The sequence below is a fragment of the Silene latifolia genome, chromosome X (assembly GCF_048544455.1).
Source record: "Silene latifolia isolate original U9 population chromosome X, ASM4854445v1, whole genome shotgun sequence".
NCBI classification, from domain to species: Eukaryota; Viridiplantae; Streptophyta; class Magnoliopsida; order Caryophyllales; family Caryophyllaceae; genus Silene; species Silene latifolia.
Genome location: NC_133537.1, coordinates 322,054,328 through 322,075,435, shown reverse-complemented (window position 1 = coordinate 322,075,435; position 21,108 = coordinate 322,054,328). Strand labels below are relative to the sequence as shown.

At 40.8% G+C, this 21,108-nt stretch overlaps 1 protein-coding gene across 1 annotated transcript in view; it reads right to left on the bottom strand.

Moving 5' to 3' along the window:
* Positions 1-18,573, bottom strand: part of LOC141618008 (protein ROOT PRIMORDIUM DEFECTIVE 1) — a 32,691-nt gene extending 14,118 nt beyond the window's left edge. Inside the window, exon 1 of the mRNA XM_074435135.1 lies at positions 18,292-18,573. The gene's annotated coding sequence lies outside the window, so the exon portion shown is untranslated. The remainder of the gene's footprint in view (positions 1-18,291) is intronic.
* Positions 18,574-21,108: the final 2,535 nt, after the last annotated feature.

Below are 21,108 nucleotides of genomic sequence, written 5' to 3'. Positions count from 1 at the left end.
ACCAGTAGTTTAACCACACTCTCCTTTTATACATCAACCAACTAACAGAAGTAGGAACAAAACATATAGAACTCATTTGCATAGGTACCCCACAACGAAACATCAACTTGATCAAAACTACAATCTACAAACAAGTGCAACGTAAACCTTAAGATTTTACAATCCTACCCAACTAGAAACATGGTTACGTCCTCGTAACCTCTTTTCAACTTTCGTATACATATGCGGCAAAATCACTTTGTCAACCACATGTAACAGAAAGAACACATGATAAGAGATTGCGCATTAACATTAAAGTCGAAAACAAGGTTTTATTTATGAAATTAATTGATTGACAACAAGTAACACTTATTACTTAGCTCATGCTTAACTTAAAACACAACATCAAACTAAAAGAACAACAAGAAAGGAGCTAAGGGTTTACACGGTTTCATAACAGACCGATCATGGTGTTACTAACCCTAATCTAACAGTCCTAGGGCGCGCTTGTTCTGATTCTGGTGACTTCTATGTCATTCCCTTCCTGGTCCACCTCTTCCCCAAAGTCTGGTTTGGGTGGTTCGGTCGTACTTTCGGCATCAGGTACATTAGCATAACATTCGTATCTCAGGTCGCCTGATATAAAGTCAAAGGTATGCTCGGGCGGGTATCTGGCCCCGCCGCAGTAATTGGGGTCACGACATAACCTCATGCAATGGGTGGACAACTCTCTCATATAGAAGTGTTTGTTGTCCTTTAGTATGCCAGAGTCAGGGATAGTATCGATAAGGGTATACGCTCTTAACTGAGTATTAGTTAAGTACTCAGGATGTCCATTATGGCCATACTTGTCCATGGCAAAGACAAAGTTTCTCACAATGCTCATTGAAGTCAGCATCAAGTGACATGTAACAGTCTCGCGGGTGTACATTGTTGGGATCCATCCTACAAAGTGGAAAGTTAAGCAAATTAAGACACAAGGATGCTACCGTAGAAGGGTCTTAAGATAGAGGATACATTCACGAGGTTTAAGTGTGCGAAAGCTATATATCAAGTTTTCAGAGTAGCTACTGAAATACCAGGGTTTTGGTCAACTCAAGATTATCACAGTTCGTATTATCTATCTACCAGAGGACAACAATCTTAGAAAGATCAACAACAAGGATACACGTATATCAGCATACAATCTAACATTGACCCCATCAACTTCCTTTCCCAAGACAAAACTATTACTAATTCCGAATAATTGAACCATATGCGCATTCATTCCGCCCTACTACTAAACAATCACCAGGAGTATTAGAACATGCGATGCATATGCACTACTTAACACTTTGAAACTATAAAAAACATAACACATAATCAAAACCATTTGACTCATCAGACACGCAACATGAGTTAGTCAGTTTGTATGATATAAATTCTGAAAACATATTTCCCAACAAAAGTAACAACGTGTGGTCCATGACAACAACAACATTACTCCCATATCACACACGTGTTTAACATTTTAGCAACCATATCGTTCAATTGTGTCCAGCAACTTGGTATAACTCATTTTCAGCAAGACAAAAGATATCGTATACACAACTTAAACATGTACATATACCATCATGTAACTTGTAAAACATTGTCTAAGACAACAGATTAGCAACTTGAACAACCTCTCTTATTTGCACGGTTTGAACAAATAGGCAACTCGCGGTTCGATTAAACGTAACTATAACGACTATCATTAAACGTACGCATGACATGTGAATCATCAAAGGGTTATCTCATTATAATTGGTCAACATAGCTGACATAAGAAAAAAAAAATTCCGTCAAAACAATCACCTTAGCATTTCATGATAATACAACTATGAACATATCCAATAAGGAACAACAACACTATTTTATTATCATAGCAGAGGTTTAGGTTCAACTGAAATAATTTAATGCGATGAAGGTAATAAGTGTAACTATAGGCACACAACTCACATGAAGACGTTAGAACTCAGATGACATTCTACATGTGTGAACATTTAGACATACTCATTACTACCATCCATGTGTAAACATTTAAACATAATTATTGTAAGTATTCATGCGAGTGTATTAGAACAATCAAGTTAACATTTAACGCCACCAATTTTACCAAGGTATGATAATATAGTTTTATATTTATGTATATCCGACCACCAAACAAATATGATGAACACCCCAGAGATATTACAACATGCCAAACATATATAAAATATTCAAACAACTGGACTCGTATAAAATACTTCACCCTCGATTAAGATTCAAATTAAGCTATTCAATTTCACTCATACTATCATGCCAACAATGTTATCAACTAACTTTAATTCTATCACTTGTTAAGATACATAACTACTGAACATGCGTGCTACTATCATCATATAAACATTGTAAGGTCACATTAATAAGGCTCATGAAATAACCAAACAATTGTATGAAAACTCGACATAGAACGCACATTTTACAAGTCATGATTCACGTTGTACTTCCAAAGACCACGAACAAATAACCGTTCGATTAAAACTTGATTCATATTACTTTTATATAATACGGAGAGTTAAAAAAATACAGGGGAAAAAGAATTAGGTCTAAAGCACAAGAATTCCATTTTTAAAGAATTTTACAACTCAGTTGGTCCAAACAAGTATGTGACAGCAATTGGTCCAAAACTTGGGTCAGTTTGCAAAACTTACCATTTAATATAGAGACATCAAGAATTTTCGTGGCTTATCAATTTGAAAGCATATGCGAATCTTCTGATCGATGGAGTTGGAATTATGCAAAAATTATTAATACAAATTAAATGAGGATTTTTACAAAATCGTTGGTCAAAACATTACTGCACAGGAACTTCCTGACCACAGCCCACTAAAATATTTATTACTCCTAATTCGTATATCCTATAAGCATGAAACCAACGCCAGATGAACACTAACTCACGAGGCTATCTCTCATAAAATTTTCATCCATAGGCAATAAACAGAAAAGAAATGGCAGTAAGGTCAATTAAAGAGTAAAATCAAACAAAACGGGTTTCAGCACTAAGTCGTTCATTTTCTTTGTTCCAAACTCTTACAACCATACTATCGATACTAACTCATCCTAACTTAAATCTCACACTGTGTATTTCGTAACATCTACCCCATAGAATCCTTTCGCATCTCGATCTACTCCTTACATCTAAATTACGATTGCTATGTGTAGACACCTCGTTTCTGCACCCCTCGCAAACCACCCGGTGATGATTGGGCCGCATGTTTGGTTCGCGGAACGATTAGTGACAGTTTGTAAGATTATCGTCAAGTGATTGCTCAAAAATTAATGTCAGCCTCTTAGTTGTCATCTACGTCCTGATACGGTCGTTTTGACAGTAATTAGAGTACATTCGGAGTCCGGGTCAAAAACCGTCTCCATTTTCTGATAGCTGTAAAATCCCGAGTCAGAATGTTCTGGAATGTTCCGGATATTTCTATTCCATATTTCTCAAATTTTATCTTTTGGCAAATAATATCCCGTAATATTCAAAAGATAATCGAATTAAATCCGTCCTACCATAACTAAAACACGGAAATCTTTCTTAAACAGAGAGAAACCTCCCAGGGAATAGACGCAACGGCGGTCTCGCGCCTCTTCCAAGAGACGCAGTGGCTGCTGCGCCTCTTCCCAGGCCCTTCTTTGCATGATTTACGTATCTTTTTTATATCTTTCCGAGATTCACTTCCAAAGAGTCTCCGAAACCCTATTCCTCCGTGTGATTAGTATAAATAGGAGCTTTCGTTCCTCATATTTCTCACGCGAGTGTCCGCCCTTCTCTTCTCCCTTTGCATTCTAGACTTTGTTCTTACTAATTGGCGCCTACGTGCTTGAACCTTCGACCACGTAAGCTCGGATCTTTCCGGGTACCAGCCTCTCCGTTGCATGACCGACCAATTTGACCACTACACTTAATCAATCTAATTAATCAATTTGTTCAATCGTTTTCCTCTTACGAGGGCACTCTTTCCTTGCATTCGCGTCGAGCATCACTAATCGATCTTCTTAGTTCTTCTCGTTTCGTCAACATGTAAGTCTGAGGGTGTATAATTCTCTTTATTTATTGTATTTTGTTTATCGTATAACAATTGTAAGATTTATGTCGAACACACCATTAAAACCGATTTCTAAAAACCGTCTTTAAAACCTTTTTACGGATTTCCAGTAGACAGACGAAGAGAAAAGACGCAGCAACTGCTGCGCCTCTTCGAAGGAGCGCAGCACCTGCCGCGCCTCTTCGTGAGGCTGCCGCAGTTCCTGCTTCTTTTCTTCTTCTCCGTCCTCTGTAATTCGTGTTTGTGTTTGTTTTATTTGTTTCTTTTTGTTCATTAATTCGTTCATCATAATAACATATCAATTCACATGTATATAATTGTTCATTCATCATTAATATGCTTAATTCATCATTGTTCCGACTTAAATCCTAGATAATCAATATTTACGGATTTTTCGTCATTAATATTCAAATCTGGGTTTTAGAAGTTCAATTTCGTTCATATTGAGTTTCTGGAATTCATCGTTGATATATTTGCATCCATATTCATTGATAATTCGTCATGTTTAGTTTCATTCACCGATGTCACTAATTAATCGTTCATTAACATCGACCCTTCACATAATTAATCCGTCTAATTTCCGTCTCATTCATGTTTCATTGTTTATTGCTTTCATGACCATCATTCATATGTAAATAACATGCTAATCACTTTCATCCGAGTAATTATTGTCGTAATCAATCATTAAATTAACAATTGACATTAACGGTTTGCAGTTCCGGCTTCACAGCCAGAACTCACCCTTGGAACAGACGCAGCAACTGCTGCGCCTCTTCCAAAGGGCGCGATCACTTTGCGCTGTTCGAGATGAGTTCTGTCCCTGAACTTCCTTTCTGCCTTGACCTAATTAGTTTACGTATTAATCAACTAATATTCGTATGATCACGCTAATATCTGTTCGATTAATTATTTCTTTTATTCCTTTTTCTCAAATTATCCGTTTTAAAGGTATTTTCGACATAAATCGCCTATCCAATGTAATTATTGTAATTTTCATTATTGTAATTCATAGTTATTGTATTTCTTTCATTGTTTGTATGTTTCCACATGTAATTGAACATTAAATCCAACTTCGACATCAATTGTATGCTAATTACGTGTTCACCGACTTAGTTAATTCTCACATGTTAGGATTAATCTATGGATGTTGCATTGCATGCATATAGCCGACGATATATCGAGTATGAATAAACTCCCTAATCATTATTAGAGGCCGCTATCGAGGCGGGCGGGATTAGGTGTTCGATCAAAAGAGCTTCCTAATACGTACCCTCACCCCTTACTCCAGATCTCCGTGAGCACCCGTGTTCATTGGCATCCACGAGAGTCATTCTAGACATAGAATGCTAAGGGTAACGATTGCTTAGTGTTCATGTCACTACTTTGTGTCCTGACATGACACGAGGTATTCGAACGGTTCCAATTTCCCATAAAAATTGGTGGCGACTCCTTACAAAATGCAAACGCTTGTTTTCGAGCCCCTTCGTCCCAAGCGCCCCCGTGGGCGGCCCGCTGTCCACACTATGACTAAAAACATGCAATTCAATAGTGTTTCTTATTTCTATCACAAGACTATACTAGCATGGCTTTGGGATCACATAACCGCATATCACTAGACATAATAGTACTATCAGAACATCATTCACATCCAACACTTCATTGATTATCAGCCTGAACACGAAAACTTATTTCTCATCTCCACAACATCATATGATCACGTCATCATTCATACCAAATACTTACCGTAACGTTGTCTTGCATAATGGTTAGAATATATGGGTCTCAAGGTGTACATCCACTCGTTTATATCCAAGGTTTTCCTTCTAACTACCCCATTCACTCAATTTCTCTCGGGTTACCTGGTTCAAAACTGTGAGGGCAAAAGAGCACGTATTAAGGGCGCCTTCTTAACCGCACTGTGAGCTCCTAACAGTTTATTCCCAGGGGTTCATTTTATTTAGACATATCCTACGTTCATTGGGCTCATTAGTTTAGGCCTCAAGATCGTTCGCTCTGATACCACTTTGCAACACCCCGGTTTATGTAGGAGCCTTTAGCAAGACATTCCCTAATAAACCGGACTGTTACCATCTCGGTTTCCCGAGGTAGTGAATAACAAATTAAACTCCAAGGCAATTTATATAATTATTTTTAACTTAATTATTACAAAACCTCTTTAACGTCAAAATACAAGGAACTAACAAAAATAAGAGTGAAAGTCTTCTAAATGATGATCTAGCTACTAAGTCTTCCGATCCAGTGTCTCACGCCCATCAAGCTCCCGTTCTATCTCTTAAACCTGTCAAGCCTGCTCCCCATTAAAAGGTTCATCACAGGTGTTGACGAATACACAGGGTCAACCACGAGGTTGAGTAGGGAAAACAATGAAACAACAAAAATATGATATGCATGCTCCTCCGTCACCTCCAACTCCATCTCAACTCATATATCATAGCTCATATCTCATAACTCATAACCCGGACAACCCAGCCATACCGATCCCCGGTAGACTATATATATCGACCGTAGCCGATCTGCCCATTTCCGGTAGGAGGACACCAGGGCAAGTCTGCGAGAACCCGCCTTGGGCCTTATCACAACATCCTCATCACCACACCATATCACCTCAACATCCTCCATCTCCAATGCATATGAATGCTCAACAGTAAACAATGCATTACAATATGTATATCAATGAATGAAATCATGCCAGCTACCAATGTTGTGATAACACACTCAACAGGAACAGTTCAGTCAACCATATCATAGCGTAACCAACAACCACGAATCAAGTCACGTTCACAATTTGGTCATATGAAACACAAACAAGTCAACACAATTCAATAACACGATAAGAAGTCAAGTGTATTTCCCTACCTCGATCTCGGTCAAATAATCGGGTGTCCAAAAATATTCCACAACAATGCTCCTTCCGAAAGATAATTAAATGATAAACAATCACTTAACTATTCCCGTTCCCAAAATAGAAGTTACTAAAAATAGAATTTCTTAAAATGGAAACTTTCCCGATATAGTAACTTTTCTCTTTTAACAAACCCGACTCAAAATCCGTCTCTAAATATTTTAAAAGACTCGGGAATTGCATTTAATAACTAATATGATAAATAAAATATTAAACGAATTAAGAAAACCCGAATTAAACATAAAACAACTCGAAAAACCCGAACCACAACCCGTGACATCTCACTCGCCGAACCCTCACGCGCGCTGAACCACCGTGACAACCACCAGCCGTGCTCCCCACTTCGACCCCACCACCAACAACCACCACCAGCCTGGTCGATCGCCACCGGCGAGTCGAACCCGATCTTGCCCTTTGGCCCGGTTCACCGCCAAGCCTCCCAAACGCCCCATTTTCTCCGCCTGCAACCACCGCAACTCTCACCTGTCCCCTGCCAAACCACCACCGTCATGCTCGTCGCCAACCCACGCACCCAGACGCAGTGGCACCACCGTTTCGACCTCCCCCAAGTCCACGGTGGCGCCACCCCAAACCTAGCCATTCTAAACCCGTCTGAAACCCCTGCTTAAACCCCGTTGCTACCCCTGTCGCTGCCGCCTTTCACAGCCACCACCACCGCCTAAAACTACCTCAACAACCACCACCACACTCGACCCTCACCACACTACTCCCTTACCCTGCCAACAACTACCAGCATCCCCTCCCTAAGACACGAAACAACACCCAAAAACCCGACATCAAAGCGAAAACAGAGGAGACGGGTTGCTCTTACCTTTTCCTGCCGCCACTACCGCCACCAGGGCCACCCACGGTTGTCGACAAAAGCCTCTAGCTCTTCCCTGCTGTGCCGTCAACACCCACGGCCACTCTCTCTCTATGCGTGAAAGGCTGAGATTGGTGTTGATGAAGAAGGGAGGCGTGTGAGATGAGGGGCGTGTATGGTTAGGGTAAAACTAGGTTAAAATTTAGGTTAAAGATCAAGTTAGATGGTAAATGGGTCATGGGTAACGTGATTGGTAAATGGGTAAGCTATCGTTCAGTTAAACCCGTCTCAACAAGTTTACGAGTAACTCGGTCTTACGATATCAACACGACTAAACAATTAACTCGACTCAATTAGCGATATAAAATACGGGGTATTACATATTTGGATATGATTCTTGAGAGGTTCAGCATGACCAACTCCAAGAAGGGGAACCTTCCAATGACGTCTGGGATGCAGTTGAGCAAGTCTCAGTCACCCACAACGCCTGAAGGGATTGAGCGCATTAGTCGTGTTCCTTATGCATCTGCAATAGGATAAATCATGTATGCCATGATATGCACACGTCCATACGTGGCATATGCATTGAGTATGACGAGTCGGTACCAAAAGAATCCGGGAAACACACTTTGGATAGTGTTAAAAATATCCTCAAGTACCTACGGAGGACTAAGGATAGAGTATTGACTTATGGAGGCGATACTAAGCTATGCGCAATCGGTTACGCAGATGCTAGCTTCCAAACGGATCGAGATGATTCAAAATCTCAGTCCGGGTTCGTCTTCACTCTTAATGGTGCTGCGGTCAGCTGGAAGAGTTCCAAATAGAGTGTTGTAGCAGATTTTACTACTGAATCCGAGTACTATGCCGCTTCGGGGGCAGCAAAGGAAGCGATATGGATGCGTCAATTCTTACAAGGACTTACGATAGTTCCTAGTTCGAATGACCCGATCACCATCTATTGTGACAATAGAGGTGCCATCTTCCAGGCTAAGGAGCCAAAGTCTAGCAACAAATCTAGACATGTACATCGGAAAGCTCATCTGATCCGTGATTACGTGGAGCAAGAAGAGATAGTGATTGACAAGATAGCTTCGGATGATAACATCGCGGACCCTCTCACTAAACCGTTGAATTTTGATAAGCATGAAGGGCACGTTATTTCCATGGAAATTAAACGTGTTCCTGAGTTGTAGTAGTTGATTATGGATTTGATACATTATCTTTTTCATATACTATTTATAACTTCATCGTTTTTATAATATTTTGTTTTTCATGTGGATTGTACTGACAACATTGAACACCACAAAGTGAACTGAATTACATTATATTTTGTTTGGTCCGTAATCGCCTTAATGAGGTGATAACTCTGGCTATTATATTGTGCAGTCGATTGATGGTGGGTTCAACGAGCCATAAGTCAAATGGTTGACTGATCGATCACAGATGCGAGATTATAATGATACCTCGTAGGACAAATTTTTGTGACAACGTAATGGAGTCCTAAATTTTTAAAAACATTTGGTGCCAGGTCGTGGATAGGACATCCATTGTGTTCCTAGAGTCGATTCTTTTGACTATCGACTCTCTTGAGATTAAGGCGCTTTTGGGTGACTTTGGTTTCTTTCTCATGGTCTCGCCGTAATCGGAGGCTAAGTAGTTTTTTTCTGGGTCATTTCATACTGTGCTTACATCTGCAGGATTCGAGTTGAGGAAAATATCCAACCTTTATCGGTATAGTTATTTCTCGGGGCCACTCGAGGAGTTAGAATCGAAATGCATGGCCATGCTCGAATGATGATTCGTTTATCAGTTAAGTTACTCTCTAGTCGGGGAAACCACTCTTGATATAGATCACTTGTAAAATACGACCTTTGTGAATACAGATTTTGCAAATTGTTTTCCATTGAGTGGGAAAATTTTAGGATATGAGAATCGGTTATCGCACATACACTCGTGAGGACAAGTGGGAGTTTGTTGGAGCTTGTGTCCTCCACAAATTAGTGTGATAACATTTATAAATATCTTATAGGTTCACAAGGGTATACTTCGTATTTTATCAGTTGATTAACGATTACCTAATAACGGTTGGCTTGCTAGAAAGTTTGACGTTATTATCATACTGATGGTGGTGATCAACTGGTCCCTAAAAGTCACACCTAAAGGATGTGTTTGAGAGATATTATTGTATGAAAATATAATCACATTGATGCCTTATATGACTAAACAGTTAGTCAACGTGTTGATGAGACGATTATTTAATGCCGATTAAATAATATTAGCTAAGACGAATTAACTGTCAATTCGTAAAATTGAATATAATATGTTATATTTAATTAATGTATATAATGTTAGCTTGGACGAATTAATATGTTAATTCGTAATTAAATGTAATCGGTTATATTTAATCAGCGAATGATAATTATACGATATTGTCATAATAAATTAGTATTGACCCGTATTAATAAATCAACCTCAAGTTGTTGGGTGTAGACTTGTTAATACGGAATAATATAAATGACAATTTATATTTAATACATTTTATACATTTTGTATACTACCAAAATAAGAAGATTTAATCTCCTTATTTTTGGTAAGTAGAAAAACCGAAAAAAAGAGAAAATAATTTCTCTTAATTTCGGTTAGATGGGCCGAATTTAGGGAAAATAATATCTCCCTCATTTACTCTTATTTTCGGTACAATAAGAGGAGTGTAGAGATTAATTTTCGACCCTAATTCTCTTTTAACCTAATCTTGCCTCTCATCATAACACAAAATGAAAAACCCTAAATTTTTACAGAAAATTGGGGATCGATTCTAGCAAGAAGCAAAGGGCATATCTCATATCATCTTGGGTGCAACTGATAGGTGAATATCATTGCGATATTGTTCTTAGGCCGATTTTGCTAGGACAGGAGGCTATTTCTTAATTCTCTACCTTTTCGTTTATGTAATTTATTTTATGACTAACATTCATCATTATAAATCATTATAATCCTTAATAATAAGGGAAGTATACAGATTATTTCCCACATTGTAAGACTGTGGTGATCCATTCGGGGATGGTGAGCAATTGTTGAGCAGGTTTGATTAGAGGCATTTTCCAGCTCTGGGATGTGTCACCACGAGCTGATTAGAGTCTTCCGCTGTCATACTTTAGTAGTTTGAGACTTTTGGATTTTTAGAACATGTATTGCACTTTTTATCAGTTTGGTTTTGGTTTGTAATCACTTTAAACTTTATTACTATTTAAACTCTATTTCGTTATTGTCATTTGATTATCATTGCCTCGGGCAACCGAGATGGTAACACTTCCATGCCTTAAGTGGTCCTGATAAGGCACTTTGAGTATGGGGGTGTTACAAAGTGGTCTCAGAGCGACGATCCTGAAACCTGAACAAATGAATCTAATGAACGTAGGGAGTCAAATTAAAATGAACTTGGGGTAGAGATTGTAGGAGCTAATGCAAAGGCTTGGAAGACGTCCTAAAGTCGCGAACTCGCCCTACAATTTTGAACCGGTCACATGGGGTATTTGTCAGGGTCGTATGTGTTGTCTTTTGGTTTATATGTGTACATAGTAACATGTGGTGAGAATTGTTGGAGGTATGGAATAAAAGTTGAGAAAGATGTGAATTGTATATCGAATTGGATGAAAAGCATGTTGGATGTTTATAATGTGGCATTTTGATAATATAAAATACGTCGTTTGTTGATTATATACGAAGTTGTGTATATATGCATGCGTAGTTATGCTTATTTTATCGAAAATATAAAAATTATATGTTGCCTTGGGAAAGTAGATGAACATGCGAGTAGTGTATACGAGTCTGCATGACTCGATCGAGTGGGGGGCACTCGATCGAGTAGGTAAGGTACTCGATCGAGTGGGTGTGACTCGATCGAGTAGGTAGTTTGATGTTATTCTGGGCAGAATCGTGTTTTTGGGTACTCGATCGAGTACGTGGGGGCACTCGATCGAGTAGGGTCCACTCGATCGAGTGGCTTGTCAGCTCGATCGAGTATGTTTTTGGGCAGAAGTCTGATCAGGTTATGAGGTCGGGGCACTCAATCGAGTGGGTTGGGCACTCGATCGAGTGGCCTCAACTCGATCGAGTGGGTTTAGCTGCTCGATCGAGTGAGTGCTGTACAAGTCATATACGTGTTTTGGGGTTATAATATGTGTGTTTATATCTACCTTTCCTTATATAGTTTCAAGATGCCGCCAAAGAAAAACGCCCTGTATGTTAGAGCTGAGAACATGAAGACAGAGGATATAGTAAAGATGTTGGAGCACCAAGATGCTCTTATGGAAGCGTTGAAGAGAGTGGGGAAAGATAAGGAGGTTGATCCCTCCAAGATCAATATACACATAGCGAGGTTCAACCCAAAAGAGTATAAGGGAACCGGGGAGCCAATTCTTCTGGATAATTGGCATAGGGAGATGGAGAATGTTCTGGAGTTGGTACGTTGCCCGGATGAGTTGAAAGTGGAACAAGCTGCGTTCTACTTGAGGGAGGCGGCATGTGAGTGGTGGGACAAGGTGAAAGGAAATGCTAGAGAGATGTACATAAACCAGGGTCTACGCTATACCATGGAACGAGTTCAGAAAAGCCATGAAACGTGAGTTTGTACCAGAACATGTGAGGAGTAAGCCGAGGGAGGAGTTCGATGGGTTTAACATGGCACCAGATATGACGGTGGCTGAGTACTATCGTAAGTTTAACGAGAAGTCTAGGTACGTTGAGGACATGGGGCTGAGTGAGGAGAACTTGGCTTTAAGGTTTGAGAAGGGGTTGACCCCCAAGATAATGGAGAAGCTACCGGTCGGCGTCCTTACAGATGTTAAGGAAGCTTATGAGAGAGCTGGGAGAGCTGAGAGGTTGGTAGAGATGGCCCGGGAGAGAAGTGCTGAGAAAAGAAAAGCTGAGATTGACGGTGGTAGCCAACCTAACTATAAGAAGGGTAACCACACTCAGGTGAGAGCATATTCATCTGGCTCGGGGTTTAGTGTTGGGGCTTCATTCGGAAGAGGCCGTGGTAGTAGTGGTGGTAGTTGGGGATGACCTGCTTTAACTGTGGTGGTACGGGCCACAAGAGATATGAGTGCACCAGTGCGATGAGTGGGGGTTTTCAGAGACCGTCACTGGGAGGTTTTTCACAGGGTCCTGCATAGAGTTATGCCAGTAACAGACCAGCTGCGTCGTGGAACAACAAGGGAGGTCAGAACAACGATAGGGGTAACCGCAACGACGGTAATTCTTATCAGAGGTCAGCTACGAACACCAACAACAACCAGGGGTCGGGTGCTAAACCGGCTACTTCAGCTAGTACTATCCATGGAGGTGGACAGAAGACCAGTGTCAAGCTGTTTATGATGGAGAAGAAAGCAGCTGAGGATGATGCTCACGTTATTACCAGTTTCTTTCTTGTTAATGGTGTTTATACCTTTGTTTTGTTTGATTCGGGAGCGTCACAGTCTTTTGTATCTTCGAGTCATGTTAAAAGGTTGGGCTTGAGAGAGTATGAGTCTATAAGAGAGGAAGTTTTTATACCTTCGGGTGAGTCTGTATCATGTGAGAGGTTGTTTAGAGATGTATCTATGATAGTTGGGCAAGTTGATCTACCTGTAGACTTGCTAGAGTTTCCTTTAGACGGTTTTGAGATGATAGTTGGGATGGATTGGTTGGGAAAGTACAAAGTTAAGATAGATTGTCATCAGAAGAGAGTCTTTCTAAAAGGTCCTAAGGGGATTAGTGTGTCTTATCGTGGGTTTGTGATCAAACCCAAAGTTAAGTTGATTGCAGCTGTGACCTTAAAGTCTTATCTGAGGAAGGGGTGCCCGTTGATCTTGTGCCATGTGACGGATCACAGAGTGGAGAGTCCGACAGTTGAGCAGATACCAGTTGTGGGAGAGTTTTCAGATGTCTTTCCAGAGGAGATTCCGGGGTTGCCACCAAAGAAAGAGATAGATTTCAGTGTTGAGCTGAAACCGGGGACGGGGCCAATCTCTAAGGCACCGTACCGTATGGGTCCTAAGGAGTTGGAGGAGCTAAGGAAGCAGTTAGATGATCTGATTGAGAGGGGATACATTAGACCTAGTGTATCAACATGGGGAGCACCAGTTCTGTCTGTGAAAAAGAAAGATGAAAGCTTGAGGTTGTCTATAGATTACAGGGAGCTGAACAGAGTGACAGTGAAGAACAAGTATCCTTTGCCAAGGATAGATGACCTGTTTGATCAGTTGAGTGGTGCTGCAGTCTTTTCTAAGATTGATTTGAGGTCGGGGTACCATCAGGTGAAGATTAGAGAGGAGGACGTACCAAAGACAACTTTCACGTCGAGGTATGGCCATTATGAGTATGTAGTGATGCCGTTTGGGTTATCTAATGCACCAATTGTGTTTATGGATTTGATGAACAGAATCTTCAGTCAGTTTTTGGACAAGTTTGTGTTGGTTTTCATAGATGATATCTTAGTCTTTTCTAAGACTAAGGAGGAACATGAGGAGCATTTGAGGATTGTGTTACAGACCTTGAGGAAGCATGAGTCGTATGCAAAGTTGTCTAAGTGTGAGTTCTGGTTGGAGAAAGTTGATTTTATGGGGCATGTGATTTCTAAAGATGGGGTAGCTGTGGATCTTGCTAAGATTGAGGCAGTTACCAAGTGGGAAGCACCGAAGAATGTAGCTGAGATCAGGAGTTTCTGGGGTTTAGCGGGGTATTATCGACGGTTCATGAAAGATTTCTGCAAGATTGCTAGACCTATGACAGCTCTGATGAGGAAAGAGAACAGGTTTCGTTGGGATGAGAGTTGTGAGATGGTGTTCCAAACATTAAAGGAGCGTTTGACCACAACTCCTATCTTAGCATTGCCTGAAGGGAGTGAAAACTTTGAGGTATATACAGATGCTTCAAAGAATGGGTTGGGTTGTGTGTTGATGCAGAATGGAAAAGTGATTGCATATGCTTCTAGGCAATTGAAGCCTTATGAGGAGAATTATCTGACACATGATATGGAGTTGGGTGCAGTTGTGTTTGCTCTCAAGATTTGGAGACATTACCTATATGGGGCGACCTTTAAGGTATTTTCTGATCACAAGAGTCTCAAGTACATCTTCACTCAAAAGGAGTTGAACATGAGACTGAGGAGGTGGATGAAGTTGATTGGCGATTATGACATGGATATTATCTATCATGAAGGGAAAGCCAATGTGGTTGCAGATGCTTTGAGTAGGAAGAGTGTGCATTCTTTGTGCACAGCCATATCCTTGATGAGATTGCGAGATGAGGTTGGGAAGTTCGGGATTCATATGATCCAGAAAGGGGATGTCATGGGAGATTTGACAGTTCAGCCTGATCTTTATGATGATATTCGCAGTAAACAGGTATTAGATCCCAAGATGGTGGAGTGGAGAGCTGGAGTAGAAAAAGGGACAGTTTCTAGATTCTCTATTCATACAGATGGTAGTCTGAGATTTGATGGGAGGTGGTGTGTTCCTAATGATGAAGAGCTGAAAAAGATGATCATGACAGAGGCTCATTGCACACCATATTCAGTACACCCAGGGGGTGACAAGCTATACAAGGATTTGAAGAAGACGTTCTGGTGGCCTGGAATGAAGAAGGAAACAACTGAGTTTGTGTGTTGTTGTTTGACATGTTAGAGAGTAAAAGGGGAGCAGCGACGACCACAAGGTAAGATTCAGTCTCTAGAGGTACCTGAGTGGAAGTGGGAATCCATTTCTATGGATTTTATCGTGGGTTTACCGAAGAGTCAGCATGGAAACAATATGATATGGGTTATAGTGGATCGGCTGACCAATTCAAGTCAGCTCATTTTGTGCCAATGAAATATACATGGACTAAGGCACAATTAGCTTTGGCTTATCGAAAGAATGTGATGAGATTACATGGGGTGCTTAAAGACATAGTATCTGACATAGATTCGAGGTTTATCTCAAGGTTTTGGAAAGAGTTGCAGGAGTCTTTGGGAATGACATTGAAGATGAGTACAACATTTCATCCTGCAACAGATGGTCAGACAGAGAGGACAATCAATACTCTTGAGGATATGTTACGAGCTTGTGTGATGGATTTTGGTGGTAGCTGGGAACAAAGGTTAGATTTGATTGAGTTTTCTTACAACAACAGTTATGACACCAGTATTGGCATGGCGCCATTTGAGGCTTTGTATGGGAGGAGATGTAGGAGTCCGATTTGTTGGGACGACGGTGCTGAGGCAGTGGTTTTAGAACCAGAGATGATACATGAGATGGTAGAGCAGATTAAGCTGATCAGAGAGAGGATGAGAGCGGCTCAGGATCGACAAAAGAGTTATGCAGATCTACATCGACGGGATATAGAGTTTCAGGTTGGGGACAAGGTTCTTCTGAAAGTATCTCCTATACGTGGGGTCATGAGATTTGGTAATAAAGGCAAGTTGAGTCAGAAGTTCATAGGACCATATGAGATCTTAGACCGTGTTGGAGAGGTTGCTTATCGGTTAGCCTTACCGTCTGCTTTGGATATGGTACACAATGTGTTTCATGTGTCTCAGCTGCGGAAGTATGTGAGTGATCTGTCACATGTGTTAGAGGTAGAGAACATAGAGCTAGATGAGTCCTTGTCTTATCTTGAGGTGCCTAAACATATTCTTGACCGGAAGGTTAGGAAAACCAGACACGGTAAGACAGTGTTGCTTAAGGTCCTTTGGGCTAATCATGAGGTAGAGGAGGCTACATGGGAGGCGGAAGAGGGTATGAGAGAGCGTTACTCGTCTCTTTTTGATCAGGTATGTATGGTTACGGGGACGTAACCTTGTTTCTTTTAGGGGGGTAGGAGATGGTCGCGAAGAGTTTTTACACCTTTTTGTGTTGATTTTGTTACAGTTGCTAATTGTTTGAGTCGGGTTGAGGTTTTGTGTTGGAGTTTTATGTGGAGTTTTTGTTTTGGTTGTTGTGTCGGGAGTACGTTAGTGTGTTTTTATTTTGTGTGGTTTGAACTTCGGGGACGAAGTTCTTTTTAAGGAGGGAAGACTGTAATACTACGGTTTTATGAGTTTCTGGGTATGTACTCTATCGAGTGGGACTTACTCTGTCGAGTAAGTATGTTTTGAGTTACGAAACAGGAGTCTGCCTGTAGGGTACTCGATCGAGTAGCCTTAGTACTCGATCGAGTAGGTGGCACTCGATCGAATACGAGACTTACTCGATCGAGTAGCTCGGTTTACGGGTAATGTTTTGTCGGCTTTTGTTAACAATGCAAATTAGTATATATAACTTTCCGTCAACTTCTCTAAGCACTTTTATAAACCTAATACACTCAAAAGAGATTGCAAACTACGTTTTTCGCGTCATTCGCATTATTGGCAAATCCCGGAGCTTGAGAGGTCGGATTTCGTTGTTCGTTATGTCTTTGTGATCCTTGCGTTAAGGGTAAGTCCTACGTACCAATTTTACAGCGTTTGGTTGACTTTGTTTAAACCCTAATTTTGGGAATTGGGGGTTTGTATGATTAGTTATGTTAGTAGTGATTGTATGATTATGTGATAAGAGGAGGATTCGTAGAGGAGAGATTTTGAGACAACTGCTAAGACCGTCTGCTTTGTGTTTGCATTCCAGGTAGGGTTCTCCCTACTCAGTATTAGTCACATGATGTGTTGGTATTTGATTATGATTGTTGGTAAAATATAATATCAGTATTGTGACGGTTGTTGGATAATCTCATTGTCGATCGTTGTTGTTTGTTAATTGTATATAACTGTCTGTGATCTTTGGAGGTGCGTCCCTGGCTGAGTGGAGTGATCACTTGCGGGAGTGGCTTCACGCCCTTGATTCGCCTTCTGTTGAACCCACCACAGAAGGGATGTGCACATTAATGAACTTGGGTTTATCACTCGATGGAGATGAGCAGGGCTTAGGTGGGAACGGCTGCGGTCCCCCACTGGCGGTGTGGAGTACCTGTTGCGATGGGTACTCTGGCAGGACTGCACACTTTAGTGTGTAGTCAGTGATGTGGAGATTGATTATGGAGTTTGGGGTTGATGTGATGATTGAACTGTTTGTTAAGTATCTTATCGTGATTGTTTGTGTGATTAGTACTGACCCCGTTTAAATGTTTTGTAAAACTGTGGTGATCCATTCGAGGATGGTGAGCAATTGTTGAGCAGGTTTGATTAGAGGCATTTGGGCTAGCTGGGATGTGTCACCACGAGCTGATTAGAGTCTTCCGCTGTCATACTTTAGTAGTTTGAGACACTTGAATTTTTAGAACATGTATTGCACTTTTTATCAGTTTGGTTTTGGTTTGTAATCACTTTAAACTTTATTACTATTTAAACTCTATTTCGTTATTGTCATTTGATTATCATTGCCTCGGGCAACCGAGATGGTAATACTTTCATGCCTTAAGTGGTCCTGGTAAGGCACTTGGAGTATGAGGGTGTTACAGAAACACCAGATCGTCACAACACCACCACCACCACCACAAAACAGCGACACCAAACGACACCAAAAGAGTTAAACTCAATGACCAGATCGACAAACGCAAAAACCCGAGAACTTACCAGGGGTGGGGAAAGGGGCGAGGGAGAGGGGAAACACCCTGGGTTGCATGCAATGCTTTTAATGACAGGACAGGGGACGACAGAACGAAACGACCTCAGAGCGACGACATACAACACCAACCCAGCCGGGCGGACGATCAAGACGGAAACAAGAACCGTCAAAGAAAGGGGGATCATTGACATGGACAATGAGACTTACGTGAAGTTTATTCGGGAAGATAAATTACTTAGCAACAATTTCCGCCCATGAATTATTGCAAAAACCTCAGAAGTAAAGGAAACTGGACGGCCAAGATTGATCATGTTTATAGGGAGGCTAACCGAGCTAGTGATGGGTCAGCAAACCTCGGAGTTCATTCTTCTATTGACGTGTCTATTTTGGAGGCTCCTCCACCAGAATTACGTACGATACTTCGTGAAGACATTCTTGGAGTTGCGATTCCTCGAATAGTTTCTAGTTAATTCCTCCGTAATATTTTTGGGGGTTGCCCTTTTATTGTACCAAAAAAAGACTTATAAAGGTTTGACACCTAATATTTCTCTAAACCCCTAACACACTTGTCTGATGCCAAAAAATTTAACATGAACCCACTTATGTTCGGCCCAAACCCAGGTTCGGTCACCTATGAGTCTGTAACTAAGTCATTTTCTCAGTAGATAATGGGAATGTTTAGAATAGGAGAATAGATAATGGTACTCCGTAATATTTAGTTAAATATCGTGAAAAGTGTTTAACCTTTGAGGGAGAGTACATATCAAATACGAGGTAAAAAGGTTTAAGATCTAGACTGTTGCGACAAGCCTAAAACTCATTTTCTGGTGATCGATCCACTTAATTACATAAGAACTTCAATTCATCTAGCTATAACTAGAGAAGCCAATGGGCCATGCCATGTCGGCCCGGATCCCGGTTCGTCGTGCCTAGCCACAATTTTGGCCCGGTCTGATCGTGCTTTCAGGTCGTGATGTGTCGGCCAGCTTTTCTCAAACCCCCACTGTGGCCCGCCCTTTGGCCGGTGTGATGATCCGTACTCTTCGAACCCTTAGATTTATTCATTCTTATGTAATTTCATTTCCTTTGTATATTTTTAGTAAATACTTTCCTAGTTTAGTATAGTTAGCATAACTTTTCTTTCCATAAATAGGTATATCCCTATTCTACACTTTCAATGTTTCCTGCTACCAGGATATAACTATCAAATTTCCATCTTTAGGGAGTACTAGTGAATGAAAATCTTCTTCCTACCTTGTGCCTTCGTGTTGCTTGTTGTTGCTTTGTTGTGAACGACTCTTTGCCTTCACATTTCTAACAAGCCGTGTTTGTGGGATCGACACTAGGATCCCGACTCACACACCCGAGACCGATTACGAATGCCTAGTGCTTGACAAACACTAGTGCCTGACGCTCTCATTGCAATCCTGTCGAGTGTTGCCGAGACACGAGTATCGTGCTAGTGAGCGATCCTTCACTAGTACGAAGATCCTTGTTACTTGCATCTTGCCTTGAGCCGGGTAAGGGTGCACGCCACGATCCGGCAAAAGTACCGGACCGTGACATTTGGTATCAGAGCCCGGTCTTCGGACGGGTTTCTGCATGCCGCATTTGTTTATCGAGATCGAGAAAATGGGCGAAACAATTGAGGATCGAGTGGATGCCTTATAGGAATCAATCGACGTCAAGCTTCCCAAGCTCGAGGACGTCGTTATGCGGATGGCCGCGAGCCTCGAGGAGTTGCAGAAGACGGTTTGTGATGCGAAACGGAGGCGGAAGTAGACATAATATGATAATAAAAGAATAACGGATAAGCAGACACCAAGTTAGACCTATAACTTGATGAACGAGATTGGCTAACCAAGACCTATTGGTTCCAATCGAGTAATAATTAGGAGACGCGTCCTAATAAATCACTAGTTTAGATTGTACGCAACAATCTGAAAACTCACAAATAAACGAAACCCACGTTTTTTGAGAGAAAACAACTTTTATATTTCATCAAAATCTGTCCTTTCAAATGAATTACAACTTCTATATATAAGAGAAACATAAATTAAATATATAACTAAATACGACTAGATTCATTATTTAAGTTAAACGAATCTAAAACTAATTATAACTAAATTTATTGTATAGATTTAATTAATTTAGAATTAAATATAACTAAACATATTCCATAGGTTTATTGAATTTTAATTGTAATTTAACTCATCGTATACGTATCACGTATACGTATCATCTGCCCTTCCTTCAAAAAGAATCGACCCGATTCTTGTCTTTGTCAATGTCGAGATGGGTCATTGTCAGAATCGACCATCATTCTCTTGTCAATACCGGGATCGAATACCAATTTGATGTACCCATAATTGCGTTTCAACACACCATGGTGCGTTCGAAATACAATTTCTTGCCCAAATGTGAGCAATGCTCTAATTGATTCTCGGGATTCATCACCGCACCCTTGCACTCTTATTCCATCGGGCCCAATTTTCTTAAACAGCCAAACTAATTCTGGGTAACCAGTTTCCACGTGACATGGGATTGGAAAACCGTACGTTTGAGTTGCATGGTCCACTTCGATCGTCAAACAAAGAACATCACGTTCTTTTGCTTCTTTGGTGATCTTCAATGGTGCACTCTCTTTGTGCAAAACGGGACGTTCCAAATTGAATGAAACGTCGTCATCATAAATGTCAAAAATAGGAGGCAAATC